The sequence below is a fragment of the Cebus imitator genome, unplaced genomic scaffold, assembly GCF_001604975.1.
Source record: "Cebus imitator isolate Cc_AM_T3 unplaced genomic scaffold, Cebus_imitator-1.0 Scaffold755, whole genome shotgun sequence".
In the NCBI taxonomy this organism is placed as follows: domain Eukaryota; kingdom Metazoa; phylum Chordata; class Mammalia; order Primates; family Cebidae; genus Cebus; species Cebus imitator.
This window is the reverse complement of record NW_016108070.1, coordinates 170,093-183,627: the sequence shown is the minus strand read 5'-3', so window position 1 is coordinate 183,627 and position 13,535 is coordinate 170,093. Positions and strand designations below refer to the sequence as shown.

At 39.4% G+C, this 13,535-nt stretch overlaps 1 long non-coding RNA gene across 1 annotated transcript in view; it reads right to left on the bottom strand.

The window, feature by feature from the left end:
- LOC108296941 overlaps window positions 1-11,936 on the bottom strand; it is a 21,660-nt gene extending 9,724 nt beyond the window's left edge. Inside the window, exon 1 of the long non-coding RNA XR_001822040.2 lies at window positions 11,658-11,936. This is a non-coding gene — a long non-coding RNA (uncharacterized LOC108296941). The remainder of the gene's footprint in view (window positions 1-11,657) is intronic.
- Between the last annotated feature and the right edge of the window lie 1,599 nt (window positions 11,937-13,535).

Here is a 13,535-nt window from a genome sequence, read left to right as displayed (position 1 = left end):
GGGCGGCGCCACCACGCCCAGCTAATTTTTGTATTTTTAGTAGCGATGGGGTTTCACCATGTTGGCCAGATGGTCTTGATCTCTTGGAACTCGTGATCTGACCACCTAGGCCTCCCAAAGTGCTGGGATTACAGGCGTGAGCCACCACGCCCAGCCTGTTTATTTATTTTGAGATGGAGTTTGCTCTTGTTGCCCAGGCTGGAGTGCAAAGGCGTGATCTCGGCTCACTGCAACCTCTGCCTCCTGAGCTCAAGTGATTCTCCTGCCTCAGCCTCCCAAGTAGCTGGGAGTACAGGCACACACCACCATGCCCAGCTATTTTTTGTATTTTTAGTAGAGACAAGGTTTCACCATGTTGAACCATGCTGGTCTCGAACTCCTGACCTCAGGTGATCCTCCTGCCTCAGCCTCCCAAAGTGCTGAGATTACAGGTGTAAGCCACTGCACCTGGCACCTATTGCATTTAGTACAGTAACATGCTATACAGGTTTGTAGCATAGGAGAAGTAAGCTACATCACATAGCCTAGGTGTGTAGTAGGTTATATCATCTAGGTTTATGCAAATGCACTTAAATGATATTCACACAATGATAAAATCACCTAACAACACATTTCTCAGAACATATCCCTGTTGCTAAGCAAAACATGGCTGCACATTTACCATACTTTTACCTGCCAATCCTACCCCTAGCTATTTTACCATAAAGAAATAAAAAATGCGGCTGGGTGTAGTGGCTCATGACTGAAATCCCAGAATGGGTGGCCGAGGCTAGTGGATCACTTGAGGCCAGGAATTCGAGATGAACCTGGGCAACATGGTAAACTTCTAGGAAAGTAAAAGCCAAAATTGGGAAAGAAGCATGTTATCTTATTACTTATTACCTATTTCCTTGTGTAACACAGTTACTAAGTTATATGTCTCACCGTTCTCAATCTGAAGACACTAGCCTCCTCTGGGCAAGCCAAAAACCTTTCCATGTATGAAATGATAGAAAACAGGGGGTCCCAACGTTTTTGCAGAGCCTCATATCCAGAGGCAGATTTATCAAGCCACTAATGAAACTTAAGCTTCAGGGCTCCTTCTCTTGCACAGATTCTCAAGGCTGAATATCTCATTTTCTGTTTCAAAAAATATTTTCCTTAAAAGAGGCCCTCTGAATTGTATAAGCTTCAAGTGTCAGAGAATCTGAGTCTGCCCCATTCACATTACGTAAACTGGGCTTTTATAGTATATGTTACTTGAGAAAATACATAATTCAGAAAGCTACTTTGAATTCAGTAATACTAATAAATTTGTATTTTATTAATCAAAGAACCATCTACTGTTATTCACCGTATAAAATTTGTTTGCACTAAATAGATCTAAATGTAATACTTGGTCCACATTTGGATTTTGGATTCTTGTGCTCACAGCAAATAACTCCACAGTCCATAGGGCTAACCTGAAAAGATCATTACTGTTTAAGGCGGCCAAAATTAAAGGCATACCTCTAGAAGCTGATGACCTTTAGAAAAAAACACTTTCTCTGTATTAATGAAACACAGAGAATGATTCCTTCACAAGTATACACAGTACAGCTTAATGTGCTAACATTTTTCTCAGGCCAAAGTAATAAACCAGGCTCCAGCTGCAGCCACCCTAATTATCCCCCACTGTATTCTTCACCAACAAAGTCAGCTTCTCTCAGTCTCTGTTTCTGAAAAAACCCAAAGTAGTCATTCAAATGGAACTGATTTGTGCATAAAGGGAAATGAGGCCTGGAAGGACACTGGGTCAGGAGGAGCCTGGCGCCCTATGAGACAGTTGGGTAAATGCGGTCCAGAGAGCTATAGGTTATTAGCATAAGAGATTCATTATGAGTGGAGCTGGAATGGAACTTAAACCAATGAAGACTCGATAGAATTTGTTCCTGCAAAGCCTGGGAATCTTTTAATAAAACTAGTTGTAAAGTGTGAAAAGTTTATAAGGAGATATATATATATTTTTTGAGACGGAGTCTCGCTCTGCCACCCAGGCTGGAGTACAGTGACACAATCTCAGCTCACTGCAACCACCACCTGCACTTCCTGGGTTCAAGCAATTCTGAAACCTGAGCCTCCGGAGTAGCTGAGATTACAGGCATGTGCCACCAAGGCAGGCTAATTTTTGTATTTTTAGTAGAGACCAGGTTTTGCCATGTTGGCCAGGCTGGTCTTGAACTCCTGGCCTCAAGTGATCCACCTGCCTTGGCCTCCCAAAGTGTTGGGATTACAGGTGTGAGCCATGGTGCCCAGCCAAGGAGAAGGACCTTTTAAGCTAATTAATTACACAGTAATTAAAGTTCAATAAAGTCTTTAAGCAGACACTACTAATTCCATATGTAGAGAGCTCCATGACATTTATGAAAATGATAGTACCAACGTATCTCCACTAAGACATTTATTAACCACAAAGGAAAATATAGTAGTTTTACAATGGACAAACCCAGCAGGAAACTACCTTAACCAAATAATCAAGGTCAAAATAATCAGTAATAATACATATTGACATCATGAATGCCATGATAGGATGCACTGAAAAGGACACAAAATAATTTCTGTGGTATTCTTGCCTCGGCCATAATCTCAGTCCATCAGAAAATATCAGACAAATCCAAATTAAGGAATACTTGACAAATAGCCCTCAAATTAATATTGCTCAATATTCCCCAAAAATGTCAAGGTTATAAAAGACAAAGAAAGACTGAGAAACTTTTACAGAATACATAAGAGTATGGAAGAAAAACACCTAAAATGCAATGTGAGATTCTAGATAGAATCCTGAAACAGAAAGAGTAACAGTCTGTGCAAGATGGTGAGGCCCTGTCTCTACACACAAAAAAAAAAGTTGTCTTTTTTTTTTTTGAGACGGAGTCTTGCTCTATCACCCAGGCTCGAGTGTTATGGCATGATATCGGATCACTGCAATCTCCACCACCTCTAGGTTCAAGCAATTCTCCTGCCTCAGCCTCCTGAGTAGCTGGGATTACAGGTACACCACGCCCAGCTAATTTCTGTATTTTTAGTAGAGATGGGGTTTTACCATGTTGGTTACGCTCGTCTCAAACTCCTGACTTCATAATCTGCCCTCCTCAGCCACCCAAAGTGCTGGGATTACAAGTGTGAGCCACCAAGCCCAGCCGTTTTGTTGTTGTTGTTTTTTGAGAAGTCTCACTCTTATTGCCCAGGCTGGAGTGCAGTGGCACAATGTCAGCTCACTGCAACCTCCATCTCCGGTTTCAAGCATTTCTCCTGCCTCAGCCTCCCAAGTAGCTGGGATTACAGGCAGCTGCCACCATGCCCAGCTAATTTTTGTATTTTTAGTAGAGACTAGGTTTCACCATGTTGGCCAGGCTGGTCTTGAACTCCTGACCTCAGGTGATCTGCCTGCCTTGGCCTCCCAAAGTGTTGGGATTACAGGTGTGAACCACCTCGCCCGGCCAAACAAATTTGTTTTAAATTAGTCAGGCTTGTCGATGCTTGTCTGTAGTCCCAGCTACTCAGAAGGGTGACAAAGAAGGACTGCTTCAGCCTGGGAATTCGAGGCTGCAGTGAACTATGACTGTGTCACTGCACTCCAGCCAGGGTAACAAAGCAAGACTCCCATCTACAAAAATTAAAAAAAAAAAAAAGAAATTAAAAGCTTTAAAAACTGAAAATAAAAAAGGAAAAAGAATAATGGTAGGTATAAACTGGTGATGTTTAACAAAGCTCTTTAGTTAACAGTGTTGTACCAATACTATTAATTCCTGGTTCTGATCAATGTATTATGGTTATATAAGATGGTATCATTAGAGGAAACTATTTTTGCAACTTTTCTATAAATTCAAAATAAAAGGACCAGGCACAGTGGCTCATGCCTGTAATACCAGGACTCTGGGAGGCCAAGGTGGGTAGATCGCCTGAGGTTGGGAGTTTGAAGCCAGCCTGACCAACATGGAGAAATCCCATCTCTACTAAAAAAAAAATACAAAATTAGCCAGGCGTGGTGGTGCATGCCTGTAATCCCAGCTACTTGGGAAGCTGAGGCAGGAGAATCACTTGAACCTGGGAAGCGGAGGTTGTGGTGAGATGAGATCGTGCATTGCACTCCAGCCTGGGCAACAAGAGCGAAATTCTGTCTCAAAAAAAAAATTAAAATTAAAAAATAAAAAATAAAAATAATAAACATTTTAAATATGCTAATAATTCACTGAAGAAGATGGAACTTTGGGCCCGAAAGGGATTGAGGCATTTGGGAAATAAATATCTACATGTCTAAAGGTAGGTGGACCAAGATAGATTTATAGAAAAAGAAGAGACATTGACATAGTTTGTGATACTAGAGGGTTACATGTGAAACCTCTTGGTTTACTATGTTTAACATCACAGTATGGCAATTAATGGGTTGTTTTATTAGTTCAGAAACCTGCTTCTCAGAGTTAAATGTGCATAGAATGAATTAACAGAGAAGTTTAAAACTCCGCAAGATCAGGGGTAAGTAAATGTAAAATGATAGGGGTCTTGTTAGGATGATGGAATTATGGATTTTTTCCCTCCTTTTTCTAAATTAACTATAATTTATAAATAATCTATAAACTTTCATTTCCTTAAAGAAAACTAAAATAGGGGTTTAAACACATTTTCCCTAAAAACAGAGTGAAAGGACTTGAGACCAGAGATAACCAACCATTGAGACACATAATCCTAACAATATGAAAGATGTGTTCATACCTGTAATCCCAGCACTTTGGGAGGCTGAGGCAGGTGGATCGCCTGAGGTCAGGAGTTCGAGACCAGCCTGGCCAACATAGTGAAACCCCATCACTACTAAAAATACCAAAAAATTAGCTGGGCGTGGTGGCATGTGCCTGTAATCCCAGCTACTGGGGAGGCTGAGGCAGGAGAATCACTTGAACCCAGGAGGTGGAGGTTGCAGTGAGCCGAGATCGCGCCATTGTACTCCAGCCTGGGCAACGAGAGCGAGACTCTGTCTCAAAAAAAAAAGAAGAAAGAAAGAAAGGAAAGAAAAGAAAGAAAAGAAAGAAAGAAAGAAAGAAAGAAAGAAAGAAAGAAAGAAAGAGAGAGAGAAAGAAAGAAAGAGGGAGGGAAAGAAAGAAATCTGTTTAACGATTGGTAACTATTTCCTACTTAGAAGCACAGGGCCTGGTGTGGATTTCTATTTCCTTTAATTCTATTCTCACTGCTGCTGCTACCAAGGTTCAGATCCTCACCATCTCTGGACCACTATACCACATTGTTGACTGCCAGCTTTCTAATTCTACATGTCACTACCTCCTGACTTCTAAAACACAGTCCACACTATGTCACTCCCCTCTTCAAAATATTTAATGGCTCCTAGAGGTAGATATTCTTTTGGCTGGATAAGAATAATGGTATTTTTCTAATTCACAGAAGAGAAAATAGATGGATTTTTTCATAAGTTTCTCTCCCATAATTTTTTCTTACCTACTTAGTCTACTGCTAGCACTACAAAAACTTGAATAGTAGCAAACTTAAGGGGGAAAAAACGCAGTTAAGGGGGAAAAAAATGAAAGCTGTCAATTGAACCTATTTTAACACCTTTTTTCCTGTGTTAAGCCATTTTTGCACTGCTATAAAGAAGGACCCAGCTGGGAGAGGTGGCTCACACCTGTAATCCCAGCACTTTGGGAGGCCAAGGTGGTCAGATCGCACAATCAGGAGTTGAAGAGCAGCCTGGCCAATATGGCGAAACCCTGTCTCTACTAAAATACAAAAATTGCCAGGCGTGGTGGCGCATGCGTGTAGTCCCAGCTACTCAAGAGGCTGAGGCACAAGAATCGCTCAAACACAGGAGGTAGAGGTTGCAGTGAGCCGAGATTGCACCACTGCACTCCAGCCTGGGCAACAAGAGCGAAACTCTGTCTAAAAAAAAAAAAAAAAAAAAAAAAAAAAAAAAAAAAAAAAAAAAAAAAAAAAAAAAAAAAAAAAAAAAAAAAAAAAGAACCCAAGGCTGGGTAATTTATAAAGAAAAGAAATTTAATCAGCTCATGCTTCTGCGATCTGTACGGGAAGGATGGCACCAGCATCTGCTCAGCTTCTGGCAAGGCCTTGGGGAACTTACAATCATGACAGTATGCAAAGGAAAGCCCAGGTATCACAGGGTGAGAGAGACAAGGTGGAGGTCCAAGACTCTTTTAAACAACCAGATCTTGTGTGAATTAACTGAGTGAGAATTCCCGCATCACTCAGCTATTCATGAGAGATCCACCTCCATGATCCAATATCTTCCACTAGGCCCCAACTCCAACACTGGGGATTACATTTCAGCATTAGATTTGGGGGAACAAACAACCAAATCATATCACTGAGTCATGTTCATGATTGTGATTTTTATGCTGCATATTTTTCAAATTCACATATTCTGCCAATAAAATTAATTCCTGGCTGGGCGCGGTGGCTCACGCTTATAATCCCAGCACTTTGGGAGGCTGAGGCAGGTGGATCATGAGATCAAGAGATCAAGATCATCCTGGCAGCATGGTGAAACCCCATCTCTACTAAAAATACAAAACTTAGCTGGGCATGATGCCGTGCGCCTGTAGTCCCAAGCTGCTTGGGAGGCTGAGGCAGAAGAATCACTTGGACCTGAGAGGTAGAGGTTGCAGTGAGCCAAGATCACACCACTGCACTCGAGCCTGGCAACAGAGCAAGACACTGTCTCAAAAAAAAAAAAAAAAAAAATTAATTTCTAATTATGAGTAATCAAATATGTCTGGCACCAACATAAAGTTTGAGAATCATTGGACCTTACCACCATTTCCAGGTTCATCTACTCATTCACTCACTTTTCAGACATTTCATTGATCATCTATTACGGGCCTCTCATTCATCCTCCATTCCAAGTACACTGGACACCTCTCTGTATTAACAAATATGCTCTGTCCTCTACTTTCTCATTGTCTCGACTCTAATATTGCCTCTACCTGGAATGCCTTTCCTCTCCATTTACTCTTGCTGAAAATTGTAACTATCCTACAAGAAACAGCTGTATGAAAAACCTTCCCAGATCATTCTCTCACCCTCTCGCCTTTCCTGTCTCACAATTTATTTCATCCTCCTCTGTGCTCTCGGTGCATGGTGGGGCTTGGATTACAATAGTCACATTCTCCCTCATGCTATAGTTATTTGTGTACATGGACTACATTTTATCTTCCTTAAGGGCATCTTTTTATTCTACACAGAGGTTGAATATAATAGGCATTGAATCACTGAAAGTTTCATTGAAAGAGAAAACTTTTTCTTTGAAGGTACCTAGCCTAGAACAACCAATTATAACATCCTGATAAATTCTGACTCTCCTTAAATAAAAGAACGGACAAAATGTCCATATCTAGCTTGAGATACTGCTGACAACTTTTTCTAATAGTGACTATATCAATGAAAACAATATTTGCTTCTGATTCAAGCTTGAAAATAGAAAAAGATAAGCATCTACAACCATAAAAAGGGCCAAGCTATTTGTTGATTTATGGGCTGGTTATCTTAAACTGCCCAGTGAATAGTTACTTGACTCAAACAATTTCCTGAGGGCTGGACTTTGGCAACTTCAAACTATTACATCATGTACAACAGAAGAATTGTATGCTGATAAAGGACAGAAAGTCTTATTTTTCCTACACAAGAACTTAGGTAACTGTCATAAATAACAAATTTCTCTAAAATTTGTTAAAAAGTAGTTGGAAAGAAACAAAAAGAAGGCACATTTCACTTTGTTATAATTGACAAATTGTAAGAACTAAGAAATGACAGCAGCAGGCTACTTAGCCCTTCCTTATAAAGATCCATAGTTGTATAATTTACTGACTTCTAAGGGAGGCAGCATGGTAGTAGAAAGAACATAGTAGTTAAAAGTATAGCCTCTGCAGGGCCAACAACATTGCAGAACCTCAGGAGGTAACATGCTTACAGTAGAGATCCAAAGGGTCCCATTCCTAGATAACATTATGTGAATTATACAACCTGGGGACACAGAATTAGTGGAACAGAACAAGTCTCAGCTCCACCACCTAACACCTGTGTCATACTGACAAAGTTATTAAACTAAGTCTTAGGTACTTCATCAGAAAAAAATGGGATTAATAAATAACATCTATCTCATAGGATTGTTATAAGAATTAAATAATGTAAATATGTATAATTAGCCCAGTGCCTAACATGTGATAAGTGCAGAATAAATGTTTTGATGATGATCATGATGAAGATAACGATAATGAAGAATAAGATGAATCCACATTCCAATCCTGGCTCCATCACATTCAGGCCATTTACTACCTATAATAAATATGATGTGCTAAAAGGATGCAACAAAATAATGTATGCAGAATACGCAGGGTCAGGTACAAAACAGGAGTTCCATAAATAGTATGATTATGATTACTGACCATCCTCTATACCCATTCTCTCTCCCTCTCTCTCATTTTCTCTCTTACAGGAAAACACACACACACACACATACACTACTATAAAAATTCCAGAAGATTAAACTATAATCAATAGCATAAATCCCAAAGCCATATAAAAATGGGGAAAACGTATTCTTTTTGTTTTATGTGTTTTTTTGAGACAGAGTCTTGCTTTGTCACCCAGGGTGGAGTGCAGTGGTGCCATCTTGGCTCACTGCAACCTCTGCCTCCCAGGCTCAAGTGATTCTCCTGCCTCAGCCTCTCTAGTAGCTGGTATTACAGGTGTGTGCCATTACACCCAGCTAATTTTTGTATTTTTAGTAGAGACGGGGTTTCACCACCTTTGCCAGGCTGGACTCAAACTCCTGACTTCAAGTGATCCACCCACTTTGGCCTCCCAAAGTGCTGGGTTTACAGGCATGAGTCGCTGTGCCCGGCCTGGGAAAAATGTATTCTAAAAACAGCACATTCTCAATACAATTCACCTAGACTACAAAAACTTTCTAACTATTCTTTCCCCTCTAATCCCATCTATACAATATTGCAAAAGCAAACTGATTAATCACAATTAGCTCAGAAAACTTCAGCAACAAAATACAGCCAAAACTCTGGCTTTGAATGGCCTTCCATAATCTTATCCCATGCACATTTCCAACCTCATCTACCAGTACACATAAAACACATACAAAAAGATTTGTTCTGTGCACATGCCCAGGATTCTTTTTCCCCCTCAATCAAGGAATGCTCCTCCCTTCTCTACTCCCATCTTCCCAGTCCTACCTAATACTAGCAATCTTTTCCACTCAACAAACCTATTTAAAGAAGTCATACCACTGGCTACTTAGTAGTGATAGGAACTAATAATAGCCATACATCATCAGGAAGGAGCAGTCATTTACATTATTTCCCCAATGTACTGTCTTTTTAAATACCTCTCCACGCCAGCTGAGATTTCTCTCTCCCTCCCAGGAACATCATGAATCAATATTTAACCAGTGTAACAATACTTTATTGGAATACGATGTAGAAAGTTACATTGCTTTACACTCAACAAATGCTCATTTCTTGTTAAACAAATAAATGAAGAACTCAGTTTTGTGAGACCAATTAAACTCACATTTTTCCGTTTAGAGATAACTCAGTTACAGGCACAACCAAACAACTCTTTAGCTTGTCCCTGCATCTCTTGCCTAAATCAAATCACACCTAAATCTTACCTTGTGTTTCCAAAAGATCTACAGAAGAGATACTCTATTTTATGGTCATTAGGACAAACGAATTGTTTTTTCTCAACCCTACTCCCAATAGCAGCAAACTAGTAACAGCAGTGGTTAAAGGAAAGAAAATCAATAGCAATCTATTAGGCCCCTGGATAGCCAAATGAGTTCCAGAAAGTTGCCCTATATTATTATTAACCTGATTCAATCATTTAGAACCAGAGACTTTTATCCCTAATTTTTTAAATCACTAAGCCTTTTTTTTAAATTTAAACACTTGATTGCATCTACGTACTATTTATGAATCATTATAAACATACCCATGCTCAAATTATTTCGGTACAAACAATAATGAAAGTATGGCAGTGCTATCAACAAGAGGAAAAAAGGAGGGGAAGCAAACTGACAGCACTGGCTTGACTCATTTCTGTTGGGAGAACACTGGTACTGAATGGCACAAGCAACTCCAGTGTGAGAGAGCAAGCACATGACTGACTGGGAGGGTGACAGAGGATACCAAAGAAAGGAGAACATCTATAAAGAAGCTTTCCTCTCTCTGTAGGGGCAGGAGGTGAAGGGATGAGTAGGAATCCACCAAAATCTAACAGCCTTTACAATACTCAAATGAAAACATGCTACCAGACTTCACACTTTAAGCCAGTTCACATCCTAGCTCTACCACTGAAAATTGAGTGACCTTCAGCAAATTACTTATTCTCTCTGGTTCTTTCAGTTGTAAAATTATAATAATGGTAGCCCACTTAGTGAATACAAACTACATGTTTGACACTGTGCTAGGCACCAGACACATGATATGTCTTCTAATTCTCACAATTAATCTGCCAAATAGTGATTATTTTTCTCATTTTGCAGGAAAGAAAACCCATGTTCTTTCTACCTATGTATAGCCGCTTTCTAGAGGGACAATACTACTACCTGGCCAGGTTGTACTGGGAATTAGAAGTAAATGCAAAGCACTTAGCAAAGACCCAGCACTTGCCTCATATTAGGAGCTCAGGAAATCATTACTGTACGAATACAACCATCATTTGAGTAAGTGCCTTAACTCAACACCAGTGAAATCCCAGAAACCAGTTTCTTCTCACATCATCTACCATAAAGATGACTTTTAACTAGCAGTAGTTTGGGAGAATCCAAAGCTCATCACTTATAACTGCTTAAAATACCAAAGTATCAACCATCCGGTATCCAAAAAAAAAAAAAATTTAATACACACACAAATACTGTTTCTTAGTAGAAGCTCAAAACATAAAACTCAAGGAAATAGCCCATTATGAAAGTGATATTTGACTCAATCTAAAGATCAAATATTAAATATTTTACTTTCAAAAGGATTATAGGCCTCAAGGGAGCAGGTGTTAATGAACAAATCTATCTAAACTCCAAAAAATAATTCCCAGAAGCATCTGTTATCCTTAAGTACTTGGCAAACCATTTACCAGAATTGACAACATATTGCCAAAATCTTAGTGGATTTTGCCAGCACTATTCTGCTGATAGGAAAAAAGAGTAATTCAGCTACTTTCCAGCTTAGCAACAAAACAGGCTCTTTTCTTCATTATTACTTTAACCAGTATGTTAATACTGAAAAATATAAAGAAATCACAAATAACCATCTCTGTTTGAAGGAAATTTAAAATACTAAACCCACAACTCTTGCCTTTAATTCTAACAAACTCAAGAAAATCTATGATTTTTTTGAACAAAAAACAAAAATTAAATCTCCAAAATTTAATAACTGAAACAGAGAGGAGGGGGAAAGAGCAGAAACAACAGCTTGAAAGATGCCTCTTGAAAATTGAGAATCCTAAAATCTCAATCTCAAAGTTTAAACTACTGCTTTTAAAAGAAATACTTTATTAATCAATGCTTGGGAATATTTTTTTTAAAAAGAAAGAAAACTTCACAAAAACTAACCAGTTCCTGCAATCCTCCATCCATCCATTTTTACCACCACAACAACTAGAATACTTACCAGACAGCACAGTCAACCTCCAGCAAAAGACCTCTAATCACGAGGGTAACTGTGGGGCAAGTGATACAAGAATGGGGAGGGACAAGGGAATAGCTAGAGCGGTCGGTCGGGAGGGAAGGGCAGGAGGGAGGAGACAACTGTAGCTAGCAACAATGAGAAGCTGTGACTCTAAACCACAAAGGCTTCCCACAGAACAGGATATCAGGGAGAAGGCAATTCTTTTTACCAACTACCAGGAACTCGGCACTGACAATTCATGACAAAGTTAAAAAGGTGGAGCTTCCAATTAAAAGCAAAGTAAACTTAAGAAACTAACCAAAAGTAACTTGAAAGGACATATCACAAACTTCACTTGAGGCTTAAGACAAACAATCATGAAGCTGTTTCCTGGGCATTCCTGATGACAAAGGTCATCAGACAATAACGTCTGCAGGGTGGCTACTGCTTCTAAAGGGCCAGTCCCCCAAAAAACAGTCCTTTGCACTGCAGTCAAAAGAAGCACCAGAAGACAACATTTTTGTAGTTGTTGACAGAATAATCAAAATAATATTATTGTTTGAATCCCTAATTCAGAATTCCAAGACTGAGCTTAAATTAAATCAAATCATTTTAATAGGCAAAACTCCTCCAACTCTTAAACGAGCCACAGTATTAAAGAAAATTATTATTTAAACTGAGCCACTGGAATCTACTGAGCCAATTTTAAAATGCTTGGGATCTAAAAGTTCTCAACCCCAAAGTCCACAACAGGGAAAGATCTCCACCCTTCTCTCAGGGAAGAGACCTAGTTATATCACCAAGAACAAACAGCAGGCAGGATCCCACCCCCAAACATGTGATCAGTCAACCCAGAACTTGCATTTGCAGGCAGGGCACAAAGGCCCCAGAGGACCAACACACACCCTTCTATGTATTACTTGAGATTATAAAACAGCTTTATTGAAAGAGGTTATTTTATAAGCATACTGATGGGAAAAAAAACAACTCATTAGTAGAATCCCTGCCAAATATGAAGGTTTGTTGTATTTCTACAGGTTAAGAGAAATATATGAGTTGACTAAAAAAAGATTTAAGATTTATTGGTAAAATTTAACAAACATGGGCAATGTCCAAAACTAATTAAGCTCTTATATTTTAGCAATACAGTATGTTAAACTGAAGTAGTCCTTTGGCAACAAGGAAAGTGCCACACATACATACATACACACACACACACACACACAACACACACACACAAAAGATACTGCCACTTTTCTTATTAGCCATTAGCATTCTAACTCAGGTCTCCTAGTACCAGGTAGAAGAGGTAGTAATGCCATTTCAAAGTGTGAAACACAAAATTTCTACTGATAAGTGCTGACTGCAAATAAAGATATACAAAAGCTCTTCAATCAAGTCATTAAAATATAGGTATATATTCATTGTGAAACTAATCAAATAAAACTAGAGTACTGGGACAGAGTTACAGAGCTTCAACCCTAATCCCAATTAGATAACATTACTTTTCATGTCTCATCCAGGTAAGGAAGTGATCCACAGGGAAATCTCACTCTAATAGATTGTAACCTCTTCAGAGACCCCTCAGAAAACACCTCCCATAAAGCTCTCCTATGGTATTCAATTTCTGCTTTGCATAAATTATGTTCAGACATTTCTTATTCCCTCTTCAAGACTGCACAAGAGGTTATGTGCCAAGTAGAAAGAGAACCTTGTATCAACCACTGGGCTTCTCCATTCAAAACATATTGGGTAACTACAGGTTTGTGTTAGATGAGTGTCAAATTGCCTGTAGAAAGGTTTTGTAGGCCAGGCATGTGGCTCACGCCAATAATCACAGCATTTCGGGAGGCCAACGCAGGAGGATCACTTGAGCCCAGG